At 46.1% G+C, this 16,690-nt stretch overlaps 1 protein-coding gene across 9 annotated transcripts in view; it reads right to left on the reverse strand.

The window, feature by feature from the left end:
* LOC139273137 (girdin-like) overlaps positions 1-16,690 on the reverse strand; it is a 375,708-nt gene that overhangs the window by 353,239 nt on the left and 5,779 nt on the right. The gene's annotated exons all lie outside the window — the stretch shown is intronic.

Here is a 16,690-nt window from a genome sequence, read left to right on the forward strand (position 1 = left end):
ACCGACCCAGCGATTGACTACAAAGCAGAACCCATCACCCGCAGCAGCCCAGCACTACTCACCACCCCCAGTAGCCCAGCAAGGCCAGCTGCGCAGGAGCCCAGCGAGGGCCCAACAAACAGCTCACCAAAACCAGAATTCGGCCCAAAACAATCAACCAGGGATAGGAAGGCCCCAGATCAACTCACATTGTAAATAGTTACACCATTGACTTTGGGGAGGGGGGGGGGGGGGGGCAGGTGTTATGAATGTAAACCTGTAAATACCATGTCTAACCACCAGAGGGCTTATCCCCTGGAGTCTCAAGGGGCCTCACAGGCTGGAGAGGCACTCTGAAATCTGCAATAAAGGACTACGGTCACACCTTACTTTGAGCTTTCAGTATCTGGTCTGACTTTTTATTCAAGACATAACATACCCGATCAGTGGAAACATCCTCGCTGCATCCACCTTGTCAAGCCCCCTCATAATCTTATACGTTTCAATAAGATCACCTCTCATTCTTCTGAATTCCAATGAGTAGAGGCCCAACCTACTCAACCGTTCCTCATAAGTCAACTCCCTCATCTCCGGAATCAACCTCGTGAACCTTCTCTGCACTGCCTCCAAAGCAAGTATATCCTTTTGTAAATATGGAAACCAAAACTGCACACAGTATTCCAGGTGTGGCCTCACCAATACCTTATATAACTGTAGCAAGACTTCCCTGCTTTTATACTCCATCCCCTTTGCAATAAGGGCCAAGATACCATTGGCCTTCCTGATCACTTGCTGTACCTGCATACTAACCTTTTGTGTTTCATGCATAAGTACCCCCAGGTCCCGCAGTACTGCGGCACTTTGCAATCTTTCTCCATTTAAATAATAACTTGCTCTTTGATTTTTTTCTACCAAAGTGCATGACCTCACACTTTCCAACATTATACTCCATCTGCCAAATTTTTGCCCACTCGCTTACCCTGTCTATGTCCTTTTGCAGATTTTGTGTGTCCTCCTCACACATGGCTTTTCCTCCCATCTCCCATCTTTGTATCGTCAGCAAACTTGGCTACATTACACTCAGTCCCTTCTTTCAAGTAGTTTATATAGATTGTAAATAGTTGGGGTCCCAGCATTGATCCCTGCGGCACCCCTCTAGTTACTGGTTGCTAACCAGAGAATGAACCATTTATCCCTACTCTCTGTTTTCTTTCTGTTAGTTAGCCAATCCTCTATCCATGCTAATATATTATCCCCAACTCTGAACTTTTATCTTGTGCAGTAACCTTTTATGTGACACCTTGTCAAATGTCTTCTGGAAGTCCAAATACATCGCATCCACTGGTTCCCCTTTATCCAGCCTGTTTGGTACATCCTCAAAGAAGTCCAGCAAATTTGTCAAACATGACTTCCCCTTCATAATTCCATGCTGACTCTGCCTGACCGAATTTTGCTTTTCCAAATGTCCTGCGACTGCTTCTTTAATAAATGAACTCCAACATTTTCCCAACCACAGATGTTAGGCTAAATGGTCTATAGTTTCCTGCTTTTTGTCTGCCTCCTTTTTTTTTTTTAAATAGGGGTGTTACATTTGCAGTTTTCCAATCTGCTGGGACCTCCCCAGAATCCAGGGAACTTTGGTAAATTACAACCAATGCATCTACAATCCCTGCCGCTACTTCTGTCAAGACCCGAGGATGCAAGCCATCAGGTCCAGGGGAGTTATCTGCCTTTAGTCCCATTATCTTACTGAGTACCACCTCCTTCGAGATTGTGATTGTGTTAACATAGAAACATAGAAAATAGGTGCAGGAGTAGGAAATTCGGCCCTTTGAGCCTGCACCACCATTCAATATGATCATGGCTGATCATGCACTTCAGTACCCCATTCCTGCCTTCTCTCCAGACCCCCCATCCCTTCAGCCATAAGGGCCACATCTAACTCCCTTTTGAATATATCCAACGAACTAGACTCAACAACTTTGTGGTAGAGAATTCCATGGGTTCACAATTCTCTGGGTGAAAAAGTTTCTCCTCATCTCGGTCCTAGATGGCTTACCCCTTACCCTTAGAATGTGACCTCTGGTTCTGGACTTCCCCAACATCGGGAACATTCTTCCTGCATCTAACCGGTCCAATCCCGTCAGAATTTTATATGCTTCTATGAGATCCCCTCTCATTCTTCTAAATTCCAGTGAATATAAGCTAAATCGATCCAGTCTTTTTTCATATGTCAGTCCTGCCATCCCAGGAAACAATCTGGTGTACCTTCGCTGCACTCCCTCAATAACAAGAATGTCCTTCCTCAGATTAGGAAACCAAAACTGCACATAATACTCAAGGTGTGTGTTGTGTATGGAGAAAGAGTCAGACTGAACACTGAGCTCAAAGTAAAGTGTGACCTCAGTCTTTTATTGCAGGTCTCCAGAGTGGCTCTCCAACCTGTGCTCCCAAGGGATTATGGGATCCTTTGGGACTCCAGGGAATGAGCCCTCTGGTGGCTGTACAGAGTAAATACGAGTCCACATATAGAACAACACTCCCCGCCCCCCCAAAGTCAATAGTGTAACTATTTACAATGCGAGTTGATCTGGGGCCCTTCTTGCCCTGGTTGATCATCTCGGTGTGAAAGCTGGTGTTGTTGAATCATTTGTTAGGCCCTCGCTGGACTGCTGTGCAGATAGCCTTGCTGGGCTGCCTGGTGTATTGGGCCCTGCTGGGCTGCTGTGGATGATGGGTTCTGCTTCATGGTCAACCATGGTGCCGGTTGCCACTGGTGTGTATGTTGGGGGATCAAAAAAGATAGGGTCCAAGGTGGGTTGCTCAGGATAGTCCGTGAATCCGAGGTTGATTTGGTCCAAGTGTTTCCGGTGAATGAGTCTATTTGAAAGTTTGCCCCGAAACACCCTACTCCCCTTTTTGGCCACGACAGTGCCTGGAAGCCGCTTGGGATCTTGTCCATAATTTAATACAAATACAGGATCATTGATTTCAATCTCGCGTGACACATTTGCGCTGTCATGGTATGCACTTTGTTGAAGCCGCCTGCTCTCTACCTGTTCATGTAGGTCAGGGTGAACTAACGAGAGCCTGGTCTTAAGTGCTCTTTTCATGAGCAGTTCAGCAGGTGGGATCCCAGTGAGTGAGTGGGGTCTCGTGTGGTAGCTAAGCAGGACACGGGATAGATAGGCGAGTCTGCAGTGAGCCTTCAGTTACTCTCTTCAAGCCTTGCACTGTTCTCTCTGCCTGACCATTAGATGCTGGTTTAAACGGGGTAGATGTGACATGTTTGATCCTGTTAGGGATCATGAATTCTTTGAACTCAGCACTGGTAAAACATGGCCCATTGTCGCTCACCAGGGCATCGGGTAAGCCGTGTGTGGCAAACATGGCCCGCAGGTGGCAGCGGATGTGCTAGCCGACATTATCTCACAGTACGCGTCTACAACCACAAGGAACATTTTACCCGAGAACAGGCCTGCATTGTCGACGTGTACCCTAGACCACGGTTTGGAGGGCCAAGACCATAAACTTAGTGGCGCCTCCCCTGGGTATATTGCTTAACTGCGAGCATGTATTACATCTGTGAACGTAGGACTCTAAGTCCGCATCGATACCGGGCCACCACACGTGGGATCTGGTTATCGCTTTTATCATAACGATGCCTGGGTGGGTACTGTGGAGGTCATTGATGAAGGTGTCTCTGCCCTTCTTAGGGACCACTACTCGATTGCTGGAACGGCTTTATCTCTTCCTGCATTTCCACTGGGACACTCGACGAGCTCCCGTGAAGAACACAGCTTTTGACTAGAGATAATAAAGGGTCCTGGCTTGTCCAGGTTTTGATCTGCCGGGCAGTGACGGGTGATTGCTCACTCTCCAATGCTTCCATAACCATGGCTAAATCTGTGGGCTGCGCCATTTCCACCATGGTGGTGGGCAATGGCAGCCTACTGAGAGCATCGGCACAGTTTTCTGTGCCTGGCCTGGTTGTTGTATGCAGACAACGTGAGCGCCCATCTCTGGATACGGGCCGATGCATTGGTATTTATCCCTTTACTCTCGGAAAACAGGGATATAAATGGCTTATGGTCAGTTTCCAATTCAAATTCTAGCCCAAACAGGTATTGATGCATTTTCTTTACCCCATAGACCACACACTAACGCTTCTTTTTCAATCATGCTGTAGGCTCTCTCAGCCTTAGACAGACTCCGGGATGAATAGGCAACCGGTTGCAGTTTCCCAAAATCATTAGCTTGTTGCAATACACACCCGACGCCATATGATGCCGCATCACATGCTAGTACCAAATGCTTACATGGATCATACAACACAAGCAATTTGTTTTGAGCATAACAATTTTCTCGCTTTTACAAAAACATTTTCTTGGCTTTTGCCCCAAACCCATTCGCCCCCTTTTCATAGTAAGACATGTAGTGGTTCTAGCAGTGTGCTGAGACCTGGTAAGAAGTTACCAAAGTAGTTCAAGAGTCCCAGAAACGACCGCAGCTCTGTCACGTTCTGTGGCCTTGGTGCATTCTCGATTGCCTCAGTCTTCGCGTTGGTGGGCCTGATGCCGTCTGCCGCAATCCTCCTTCCCAAGGACTTCACTTCAGGCGCCAGGAAAACGCACTTCGAGCGTTTTAGCCTGAGCCCCACACGGTTGAGTCGACCAAGAACCTCCTCCAGATTCTGCAGGTGGTCGACTGTGTTCCGATCTGTGATCAAGATGTCGTCCTGGAAGACCACGGTGTGCGGGACCGACTTCAGTAAACTTTCCATGTTCTCTGGAATATCGCCGCCGCTGATCGGATTCCAAACAGACATCCGTTATAAGCAAAAAGGCCCTTATGCGTGTTGATGCAGGTGAGAGCCTACTTTCAATGATTGATGTACCATGCCAACCAGGTCTCGTTGCAGCTCCCCTTTTACTAATCTGTCACCATTCAGATAATAATCTGCCTTCCTGTTTTTGCTACCAAAGTGGATAACCTCACACTTATCCACATTATACTGCATCTGCCACGCATTTGCCCACTCATCTAACCTGTCCAAGACACCCTGCAGCCTTTTAGCATCCTCCTCACAGCTCACACTGCCACCCAGCTTAGTGTCATCTGCAAATTTGAAGATATTACATTCAATTCCTTCGTCTAAATCATTTATATTGTAAATAGCTGCGTTCCCAGCACTGAACCTTGCGGTACCCCAATAGTCACTGCCTGCCATTTTGAAAAGGGCCCATTTATTCCCACTCTTTACTTCCTGTCTGCCAACCAGTTCTCTATCCATCTCAATACATTACCCCAATCCCATGTGCCTTAATTTTGCACACTAATCTCTGGATCAGTTCCTATGGAGTGGAGGGTAGCCAATGTAACCCCACTTTTTAAAAAAAGGAGGGAGAGAAAACAGGGAATTATAGACCGGTCAGCCTGACATCGCTAGTGGTAAAATGATGGAATCAATTATTAAGGATGTCATAGCAGCGCATTTGGAAAGAGGTGACATGGTAGGTCCAAGTCAGCATGGATTTGTGAAAGGGGTATCATGCTTGACAAATCTTCTGGAATTTTTTGAGGATGTTTCCAGTAGAGTGGACAAGGGAGAACCAGTTGATGTGGTGTATTTGGACTTTCAGAAGGCTTTCGACAAGGTCCCACAAAAGAGATTAATGTGCAAAGTTAAAGCACATGGGATTGGGGGTAGTGTGCTGACGTGGATGGAGAATTGATTGGCAGACAGGAAGCAAAGAGTAGGAGTGAATGGGTACTTTTCAGAATGGCAGCAGTGACTAGTGGGGTACCGCAAGGTTCTGTGCTGGAGCCCCAGCTGTTTACATTGTACATTCTTGATTTAGACGAGGGGATTAAATGTAGTATCTCCAAATTTGCGGATGACACTAAGTTGGGTGGCAGTGTGAGCTGCGAGGAGGATGCTATGAGGCTGCAGAGCGACTTGGATAGGTTAGGTGAGTGGGCAAATGCATGGCAGATGAAGTATCATGTGGATAAATGTGAGGTTATCCATTTTGGTGGTAAAAACAGAGAGACAGACTATTATCTGAATGGTGACAGATTAGGAAAAGGGGAGGTGCAACAAGACCTGGGTGTCATGGTACATCAGTCATTGAAGGTTGGCATGCAGGTACAGCAAGCGGTTAAGAAAACAAATGGCATGTTGGCCTTCATAGCGAGGGGATTTGAGTACAGGGGCAGGGAGGTGTTGCTACAGTTGTACAGGGCCTTGGTGAGGTCACACCTGGAGTATTGTGTACAGTTTTGGTCTCCTAACTTGAGGAAGGACATTCTTGCTATTGAGGGAGTGCAGCGAAGGTTCACCAGACTGATTCCCGGGATGGCGGGACTGACATATCAAGAAAGACTGGATCAATTGGGCTTGTATTCACTGGAGTTCAGAAGAATGAGAGGGGATCTCATAGAAACGTTTAAAATTCTGATGAGTTTCGACAGGTTAGATGCAGGAAGAATGTTCCCAATGTTGGGGAAGTCCAGAACCAGGTGTCACAGTCTAAGGATAAGGGGTAAGCCATTTAGGACTGAGATGAGGAGAAACTTCTTCACCCAGAGAGTGGTGAACCTGTGGAATTCTCTACCACAGAAAGTTGTTGAGGCCAATTCACTAAATATATTCAAAAAGGAGCTAGATGAAGTCCTTACTACTAGGGGGATCAAGGGGTATGGCTGTGGATATATGAACGGGATATATGGAATTAAAGACAGTAAAGTGAACTGGATATATGAAAATGTATAAGCCATGGAAAAATAACTAAGAGAATGTCAGATTGCAAATAATACAACATCAGCACAATTAACAGGCTTTCTCAAGGTTTTAAATTACTAATCCTGCCAATATAAATTGTAACATGAAATGGATATATGGATAAATGGAAATACAACATCAGCAGAATTGCAAGGTTTCAGTTAGTAGTCACGCCAGTAAAGTTGTAACATTTAGAGGCAATGCCTGAGCTTTCGTAAAAACAGCCCATATAGATATTGACTAATGAGTGGACAAAGGAAAGGAAGAATCAAAAGGGAAAAGCTGAATTAGAATATCAATCTAATTGTATCTTGTTATCCATTTTCAAAAATGTATAACTGTTGTCGCTTTACGATGTAACTTCGCTTATCCGTAGGAAGTGTGTACGCTCTATCGAGAGAGTATACCTTCTGACTGATAAGTCTCGCCGGCCGGTGAATAAAGACTGCTTTGTTGAAAGCACAATCGGTATTCGACTCAGTAATTTCACTGAACCAGATTGAGTGAAAAGAATCTACATTTACATGGAGAGAAAGCAGGAATGGGGTATTAAAGTTGCATGTTCAGCCATGAACTCATTGAATGGCGGTGCAGCCGAAAGGTCTACTCCTGCACCTATTTTCTATGTTTCTATGTTGTGTGGGACCTTGTCAAAAGCCTTTTGAAAGTCCAAAGACACCACATCCACTGGTTTGCCCTTATCCACTCTACTAGTTACATTCTCAAGATGTGTCAAGCATGATTTCCCTTTCATAAATCCATGCTAACTTGGAACGATCCTGTCACTGCTTTCCAAATGTTACATCTTTAATAATTGATTCCAGCATTTTCCCCACTACCGATGTCAGGTTAAGCGGTCTATAATTCCCTGTTTTCTCTCGCCCTCCTTTTTTACATTAGCTACCCTCCAATCCATAGGAACTGATCCAGAGTCCATGGAATGTTGGAAAATGACCACCAATGCATCTACTATTTCTAGGGCCACTTCCTTAAGTACTCCGGGATGCAGATTAAAAGGCCCTGGGGATTTATCGGCCTTCAATCCCATCAATTTCCCCAACACCATTTCCTGACTAATAAGGATTTCCCTCAGTTCCTCCTTCTTGCTAGACCCTCGGTCCCCCAGTATTTTCGGTACTTTAAGAAATTAAAGTTCTTATAAAAAATATATTTTCCCGACTTTTTAAAAAGTCTTTTATATTAAGCCTCAAAATAAACTTAGCGTAGTGGGGAAGGTTTTTAAAAATAAAATGTGTTTTTATAACTTTATTTTAAGATGTTTGTGTATTTTTAAACACTTGCGCCTGTAAAAGTAGGCTACACGCCTGCTTTTTCAGGCGCAAGATTTTAAAGGACATTTGCAGAGCAAGATATTCGTAAATATCAGAAATCTTGCCCTGCAAGTGTTCTCGCTCCTGATATGCGCGAGATCTGTCAAGCCAGAAACGCCAGTTTTCAGCGCATGCGCATTGCGTGCTGAAGCCCGGCTTTTCCAATGCCTTCCTGGGTCCGTAGAAACTTTGCACGGACCTGGGACATCGGAATTTCAGGGCCAATAACTTTCTCTTTGATTTTTTTCTGCCAAAGTGCATGACCTCACACTTTCCAACATTATACTCCATCTGCCAAATTTTTGCCCACTCACTTAGCCTGTCTATGTCCTTTTGCAGATTTTTTGTGTCCTCCTCACACATTGCTTTTCCTCCCATCTTTGGATCATCAGCAAACTTGGCTACGTTGCACTCGGTCCCTTCCTCCAAGTTAATATAGATTGTAAATAGTTGGGGTCCCAGCACTGATCCCTGCGGCACCCCACTGGTTACTGATTGACAACCTGAGAATGAACCATTTATTCCTACTCTCTGTTTTCTGTTAGTTAGCCAATCCTCTATCCATGCTTATATATTACCCCCAACCCTGTGAACTTTTATCTTGTGCAGTAACTTTTTATGTGGCACCTTGTGAAATGCCTGCTGGAAGTCCAAATACACCACACCCACTGGTTCCCCTTTATCCACCCTGCTTGGTACATCCTCAAAGAACTCCAGCAAATTTGTCAAACATGACTTCCCTTTCATAAATCCATGCTGACTCTGCCTGACCGAATTTTGCTTTTCCAAATGTCCTGCTAATGCTTCTTTAATAATGGACTTCAACATCTTCCCAACCACAGATGTTAGGCTAATTGGTCTAGTTTCCTGCTTTTTGTCTGCCTCCTTTTTTTAAATAGGAGCATTACATTTGCAGTTTTCCAATCTGCTGGGACCTCCCCAGAATTCAGAGAATTTTGGTACATTACTACCAATGCATCCACTATCCCTGCCGTTACTTCTCTTAAGACCTTAGGATGCAAGCCTTCAGGTCCAGGGAATTTATCCGCCTTTAGTCCCATTATCTTACTGAGTACCATCTCCTTAGTCATTGTGATTGTGTTAAGTTCCTCCCCCCGCCATGGATCCTTGACTATCCACTGTCGGAATATTGTTAGTGCCCTCTACCATAAAGACTGATAAAAAATATTTGTTTAGAGTTTCTGCCATCTCCATGTTCCACATTACTAATTCCCCGGTCTCTTCCTCGAAGGGACCAACATTTACTGTAGCCACTCTTTTCCTTTTTATATACCTATAGAAACTCTTGCTACAGAGGTGGAACCATTATTTAATGTGTTAAGTTTCCTTTGTTTTTTTTAATGATTTGGGTTTCTATTCGTTGTGGCCCTCTAAAAAGGGGACACTTTCCTTAGATTATTTGGTGTGAACTATGGCACGAACAATGACGGACAAGTAAAGACCATCTGGTCCATCGAGCCTGTCCCACACAATTGCGATACCTTGTGTATCACAACATATACACTCCACCCCACCCGAACTATGTGTTCTCCTAGGAGAGGCAAAAAAAGATTAAAACCCAGGCCAATTTAGGGGGGAAAAAAATCTGGGAAATTCCTCTCCAATCCTCATAGGCAATAGAAACTAGTCCAGGAGATCACTCTGGCCCTGAATTGCTTGCAGTACCTACCTTCTCTAAGAGGTGATCTCTGCCCCAGCCAGAAACAGATCCGGCTCTCACTTGAAAGAATTCAACGAATCAGCATCCATCACACGAGTCTGCGGCTTGTTCCAGGAGGTCCACTATTCTCTGGGAAAGGAACCACCTCTTGACATCTAACCTAGATCTAGCCTTATACAACTTAAATTTGTGGCGTCCTCCCTAAACTATTTAATTAAAACAAAGTCAGCTGGAACACAATCTATTCCCTTCATTATCTTATAAGCCTCAATCAGATCACCTCTAAATCTGCACTTCTCTAAAGTGCAGAGTCGTAACTCATTTAGCCTATCTTGGTAACCAAGATGCTTTAAACTGGGAATTAGTATGGTGGCCTTCTTCTGCACCCTTTCCAAAGCCTCAATATCACCCAACATGTGAGAAGACCAAAACTGGACATAGTATTCCAAGTGCAGCCTGACTAGGGTCTTGCATAAGGACAAAGTACTATGCCTTGTCTTGTACTCAACTGTCCTATTTGATCTAGCGTTCGCTTCATGGCATTGCTTTAAGGATTATGCACTAGAATGCCCAAATCTCTTTCCATCTCCATCTTCTTTAATGCCTTTCTCAGAAGAATGTTGAGTATTTGCTTTGCTCACATGCATAACGCTGCACTTATCTAAGTTATATATAGTTTTCCAGTCATGAGCTCAAACTCCCAACACATTAAGATCTGCCTGAAGCAGACGAGCATCATCTACAGTCCTAATACTCCCACAGATCTGGTATCATCTGCAAATTTGCAGATTGTGCCCCAACACCTACATTCAGACCATTAATAAAAATAATAAAGAGCAACAATGGTCCCAACACTGATCCCTGCGGGACACCACTGGTGACCAGTCTTCAAACTGATCCAAATCCATCCAAAACTACTTTCTGCCTACATCCTGCCGGCCAGTTCTCAATCCAGCTCAATATATTACCACTAATACCAGAGGCTTCGATCTTATAGAAAAGCCTCTTGTGCAGTATCTTATCAGAAGCTTTTTGGAAGTTTAAGTAAACAATGTCAACTGGACTTCCCTCATCCACCATCTTTGTAACTGCTTCAAAAAAAACAATTAGATTTGTAAGACATGACCTCCTTTTCATGAAGCTATGTTGGGTGTCCGTAATATATCTCTCTCTATCCAAATACTAGGGAAACCTTATGCTTCTTTTTTAAAGAAAATGCATACAATTAATTACTTTTAGAAGTTGAGCAATTGTTAAGTCGACAAACTCAGTAGCCAAATAGCACGTAACAAAATCTCACAAACATGAACTACATGAGTAACCAGTTAATCAACTGGTTGAGAATGGAATGTTGGCCAAGATATTTTAGCTTTTTGAAGAGTGCAATGAAATGTTTAACATCCAAATGAACTGTAGGAACAGGCTGATGGGTGAGATATTAAAATGAGGCCCTAAGAAATTTGAAATTCTGAGATTTCAGAACACATTATATACACAAGTTATTCTGCATCATATATGTCATGTATGTAACCTCTATGTAACACCACTGCAATACTGTATATACTTAAGCAATGCACACCTTGACTACAGGGGGTGAACTTGTGGGAGACACACTCCTTACCTGGTCATCCAGGTATATAAAGGGAGGTCCCACGCAGGGTCATCACTTCTTGATCCTGTGAATAAAGGTTCAGATCATAGAGTGATCTTGTCCATAGAATGTGCCTCGTGTGGGTTTTGTACCATTGAGTAAGGATACTACATTGGCGACGAGAAACGGGAATCAACGACCCACGAGAATGGCCACCTGTAGCACAGAGGAACAGTAGGTACTGTGTTGGTGAGGACTGGGGCGATTTCATTCAGAGGCTCCAGCAAAGCTTTGTCACAAAAGAATGGCTGGGAGATGCAGCGGTCGACAAGCGAAGGGCCCATCTGCTGACCAGCTGCGGACCTAAGACTTACGCGCTCATCAAGGACCTGCTAGCACCCAAAAAGCTGGCGGACAAAACCTTTGAAGAGCTCAGCAAACTAATCGGTGAGCACCTCAAACCGGCAAGCAGCATACACATGGCCCAACACAGGTTCTATACCCACCGACATCGTGAAGGACAGAGCATACCGGACTTCGTTGCGGACCCCCGCCGTTTGGCCAGCCTCTAAGTTCACAGACGCCTGCAGGGAGATGTTAAGGGACTTCTTCATTGAGGGCATCGGTCACGCGGGGATTTTCCGAAAGTTAATTGAGACCAAGGACTTGACTTTGGAAGCGGCGGCGTTGATGGCTCAGACTTTCATGGCGGGCGAGGAGGAAACCAGAATAATATACGCGCGCAATTCTGCCTCCAACGCGGCGGGGGATCAGGGAGTCAATATCATAAACGCGACTCAGAGCCCCGCAGGCAGGCAAGGGTAGTTCGACACACCCCAGGCAGCAATAGATCCCAGAGTAGGTTTTCAACAGAGACAATGGCAGGCTGAACGGACATTTACGCCATCACAGTGGACAATGCTGTCCGGGATGGGGCCATTGACACCCAACAATATGGTATTCAAGAGCAGTCAAAGGAACAATCAGCGAGGAATGCCGGGTCATAGCTCCTTTGTTCACAACAATGGGAATCTCAGCTCATGCTGGAAGTGTGGGGGCAAACACTCTGCCAGGACGTGCAGGTTTCAACAATTTGTCTGCAGAAATTGCAACCTCAGTGGCCATTTAGCTCGAATGTGCAGGAAGCCTGTAACCAGGCTAATTTACGAGGCGGATGGACCAGAAGAGGGATCTGTGAGGCAGGATGACTCTTGGGGCAAATCAATGGACGCTGAAGTTCAGCGGATTCATGTGGCAAACATTCACAGCTCATATACCAAAACGCCACCAATGATGAAGGTTTTATTAAACGGCATCCCTGTACGCATGGAGCTGGACACGGGAGCCAGCCAGTCATTCATGAGCGTTCAACAATTCGAAATACAGATCAGCCATGATCTAATTGAATGGCAGATGAGGCTCGAGGAGATGAACGACCTCCTACGTTCCTATGTTTCTAAGCCAGTAGACCCAAACTAGAACGCATTGAGATACAACTACGGACGTATACCAAAGAAATCGTTCCAGTACTAGGCAGTGCAATGTTGGTGGTCACACACAATGGATCAGTGAACCGGCTGCCGCTCTGGATTGTCCCGGGCAATGGTCCCGCAGTGTTGATGAGGAGCTGGTTAGCTGAGATGAACTGGAAATGGGGGGGATGCGCACGCAATGTCATCTGTGGAACGAAGTTCGTGCTCACAAGTCCTACAACAATTTGAGTCACTATTCCAACCTGGCGTCGGGACGTTCAAAGGTACCAAAGTAGTGATACGCATCACCCAGGACGCCAGACCAGTGCACCACAAAGCCAGAGCGGTGCCGTATGTGATGCGGGAGAAAATGGAGCGCAAACTGTACCGTTTGCTGAGAGAGGGCATCATCTCGCCCGTTGAATTCAGCGACTGGGCGAGCCCCATCGTTCCCGTCCCGACTACAAGGCCAATACCCGCTCCCGAGAGCGGAGGATCTTTTCGCCACGCTGGCAGGCGGCAAGCTGTTTACCAAGTTGGATCTCACTTCAGCCTACATAACCCAAGAACTGGCCGACAAATCTAAACTACTGACCACCATCACTACGCACAAGGGACTGTTAGTTTATAACAGGTGTCCGTTTGGCATTCGGTCAGCGGCCACGATTTTTCAAAGAAACATGGAAAGCCTGCTTAAATCCATTCCTGGAACAATCGTATTTCAGGACGACATCCTCATCACGGGTTGTAACACCGAGGAACACCTCCACAACCTGGAGGAGGTGCTATGGTGACCGGACCGGGAAGGCCTGCAACTCAAGAAGTCTAAATGTGTGTTTTTGGCTCCTGAGGTTGAGTTCCTGGGCAGGAGGATTGCTGCAGATAGGATTCAGCCCACCGATTCCAAAACAGAGGCGATTCGACGAGTGCCCAGACCCGGCAACACATCGGAGTTGCGTTCATTTCTGGGACTCTATTTCGGGAACTTTCTGCCGAACTTAAGCACGTTGTTGGAGCCGCGTCACGTGCTTCTGCGTAAGGGTTGTGATTGGCTTTGGGGGACTGTCAAGAATGGGCTTTCAATAGGGTGCGGAATCTACTTTGTTCAAATAAGTTATTAGAAACATAGAAACATAGAAAATAGGTGCAGGAGCAGGCCATTCAGCCCTTCTAGCCTGCACCGCCATTCAACGAGTTCATGGCTGAACATGAAACTTCAGTACCCACTTCCTGCTTTCACGCCATACCCCTTGATCCCCCGAGTAGTAAGGACTTCATCTAACTCCCTTTTGAATATATTTAGTGAATTGGCCTCAACTACTTCCTGTGGTAGAGAATTCCACAGGTTCACCACTCTCTGGGTGAAGAAGTTTCTCCTTATCTCGGTCCTAAATGGCTTACCCCTTATCCTTAGACTGTGACCCCTGGTTCTGGACTTCCCCAACATTGGGAACATTCTTCCTGCATCCAACCTGTCCAAACCCGTCAGAATTTTAAACGTTTCTATGAGGTCCCCTCTCACTCTTCTGAACTCCAGTGAATACAAGCCCAGTTGATTCAGTCTTTCTTGATAGGTCAGTCCCACCATCCCGGGAATCAGTCTGGTGAATCTTCGCTGCACTCCCTCAACAGCAAGTATGTCCTTCCTCAAGTTAGGAGACCAAAACTGTACACAATACTCCAGGTGTGGCCTCACCAAGGCCCTGTACAACTGCAGCAACACATCCCTGCCCCTGTACTCAAATCCCCTCGCTATGAAGGCCAACATGCCATTTGCTTTCTTAACCGCCTGCTGTACCTGCATGCCAACCTTCAATGACTGATGTACCATGACACCCAGGTCTCGTTGCACCTTCCCTTTTCCTAATCTGTCACCATTCAGATAATAGTCTGTCTCTCTGTTTTTACCACCAAAGTGGATAACCTCACATTTATCCACATTATACTTCATCTGCCACGCATTTGCCCACTCACCTAACCTATCCAAGTCACTCTGTAGCCTCATAGCATCCTCCTCGCAGCTCACACTGCCACCCAACTTAGTGTCATCCGCAAATTTGGAGATACTACATTTAATCCCCTCGTCTAAATCATTAATGTACAATGTAAACAGCTGGGGCCCCAGCACAGAACCCTGCGGTACCCCACTAGTCACTGCCTGCCATTCCGAAAAGTACCCATTTACTCCTACTCTTTGCTTCCTGTCTGACAACCAGTTCTCAATCCACGTCAGCACACTACCCCCAATCCCATGTGCTTTAACTTTGCACATTAATCTCCTGTGTGGGACCTTGTCGAAAGCCTTCTGAAAGTCCAAATATACCACATCAACTGGTACTCCTTTGTCCACTTTATTGGAAACATCCTCAAAAAATTCCAGAAGATTTGTCAAGCATGATCTCCCTTTTACAAATCCATGCTGACTTGGACCTATCATGTCACCATTTTCCAAATGCGCTGCTATGACATCCTTAATAATTGATTCCATCATTTTACCCACTACTGAGGTCAGGCTGACCGGTCTATAATTCCCTGCTTTCTCTCTCCCTCCTTTTTTAAAAAGTGGGGTTACATTGGCTACCCTCCACTCGATAGGAACTGATCCAGAGTCAATGGAATGTTGGAAAATGACTGTCAATGCATCCGCTATTTCCAAGGCCACCTCCTTAAGTACTCTGGGATGCAGTCGATCAGGCCCTGGGGATTTATCGGCCTTCAATCCCATCAATTTCCCCAACACAATTTCCCGACTAATAAAGATTTCCCTCAGTTCCTCCTCCTTAATAGACCCTCTGACCACTTTTATATCCGGAAGGTTGTTTGTGTCCTCCTTAGTGAATACTGAACCAAAGTACTTGTTCAATTGGTCTGCCATTTCTTTGTTCCCCGTTATGACTTCCCCTGACCCTGTACGACCCCTGTAAGAAATTGGTTCTGACATGTGATGCATCATCCTATGGGGTTGGGTGCGTGTTGCAGCAGAGTAATGCCGAGGGCCAACTACAACCTGTGGCTTATGCTTCCAGGTCGCTCTCTCAAGCAGAACAGGGATATGGGATGGTTGAGAAGGAGGCACTTGCATGTGTCTACGGGGTAAAAAAAAATGCATCAGTACCTTTTTGGCAGGAAGTTCGAATTAGAAACGGACCACAAGCCATTAACATCCCTGTTGTCAGACTGCAAGGCTGTCAATGCCAACGCGTCAGCTCGCATACAGCGATGGGCTCTCACGCTGGCTGCTTATGACTACTCCACCCGGCACCGGCCTGGCACCGAAAATTGCGCTGATGCGCTCAGCAGGCTTCCACTGGCCACCACCGAGGGGGCAGTGGAACAAAGCACCGAGATGGTTATGGCCATTGATGCCTTTGACAGCGCAGGCTCCCCTATCACAGCCCGCCAGATCAAAATCTGGACAAACAGAGATCCCCTCCTATCTCTGATTAAGAAATGCGTCCTGACTGGGGATTGGGCGCCCGCACAGGGAGCATGCCCTGAAGAGGTCAGACCGTTTCACAGGCGGATGGATGAGCTCTCCATCCAAGCTGACTGCCTACTATGGGGCAGTCGGGTAGTCATGCCCCAGAGGGGCAGGGAGGCATTCATCAGGGAACTCCACAGCAAGCATCCAGGCATCGTGCTGATGAAGGCCATTGCCCGGTCACACGTTTGGTGGCCTGGAATTGATGCAGACCTGGAACACTGTGTTCGCAGGTGTAAGACGTGTGCCCAGCTGGGTAATGCCCCCAGGGATGCCCCGCTCAGCCCGTGGCCCTGGCCCACCAGCCCATGGTCACGTATTCATGTAGACTTCGCAGGCCCGTTCATGGGAAAAGTGTTTCTCATTGTGGT

Source organism: Pristiophorus japonicus, chromosome 9 (genome assembly GCF_044704955.1).
Source record: "Pristiophorus japonicus isolate sPriJap1 chromosome 9, sPriJap1.hap1, whole genome shotgun sequence".
NCBI classification, from domain to species: domain Eukaryota; kingdom Metazoa; phylum Chordata; class Chondrichthyes; family Pristiophoridae; genus Pristiophorus; species Pristiophorus japonicus.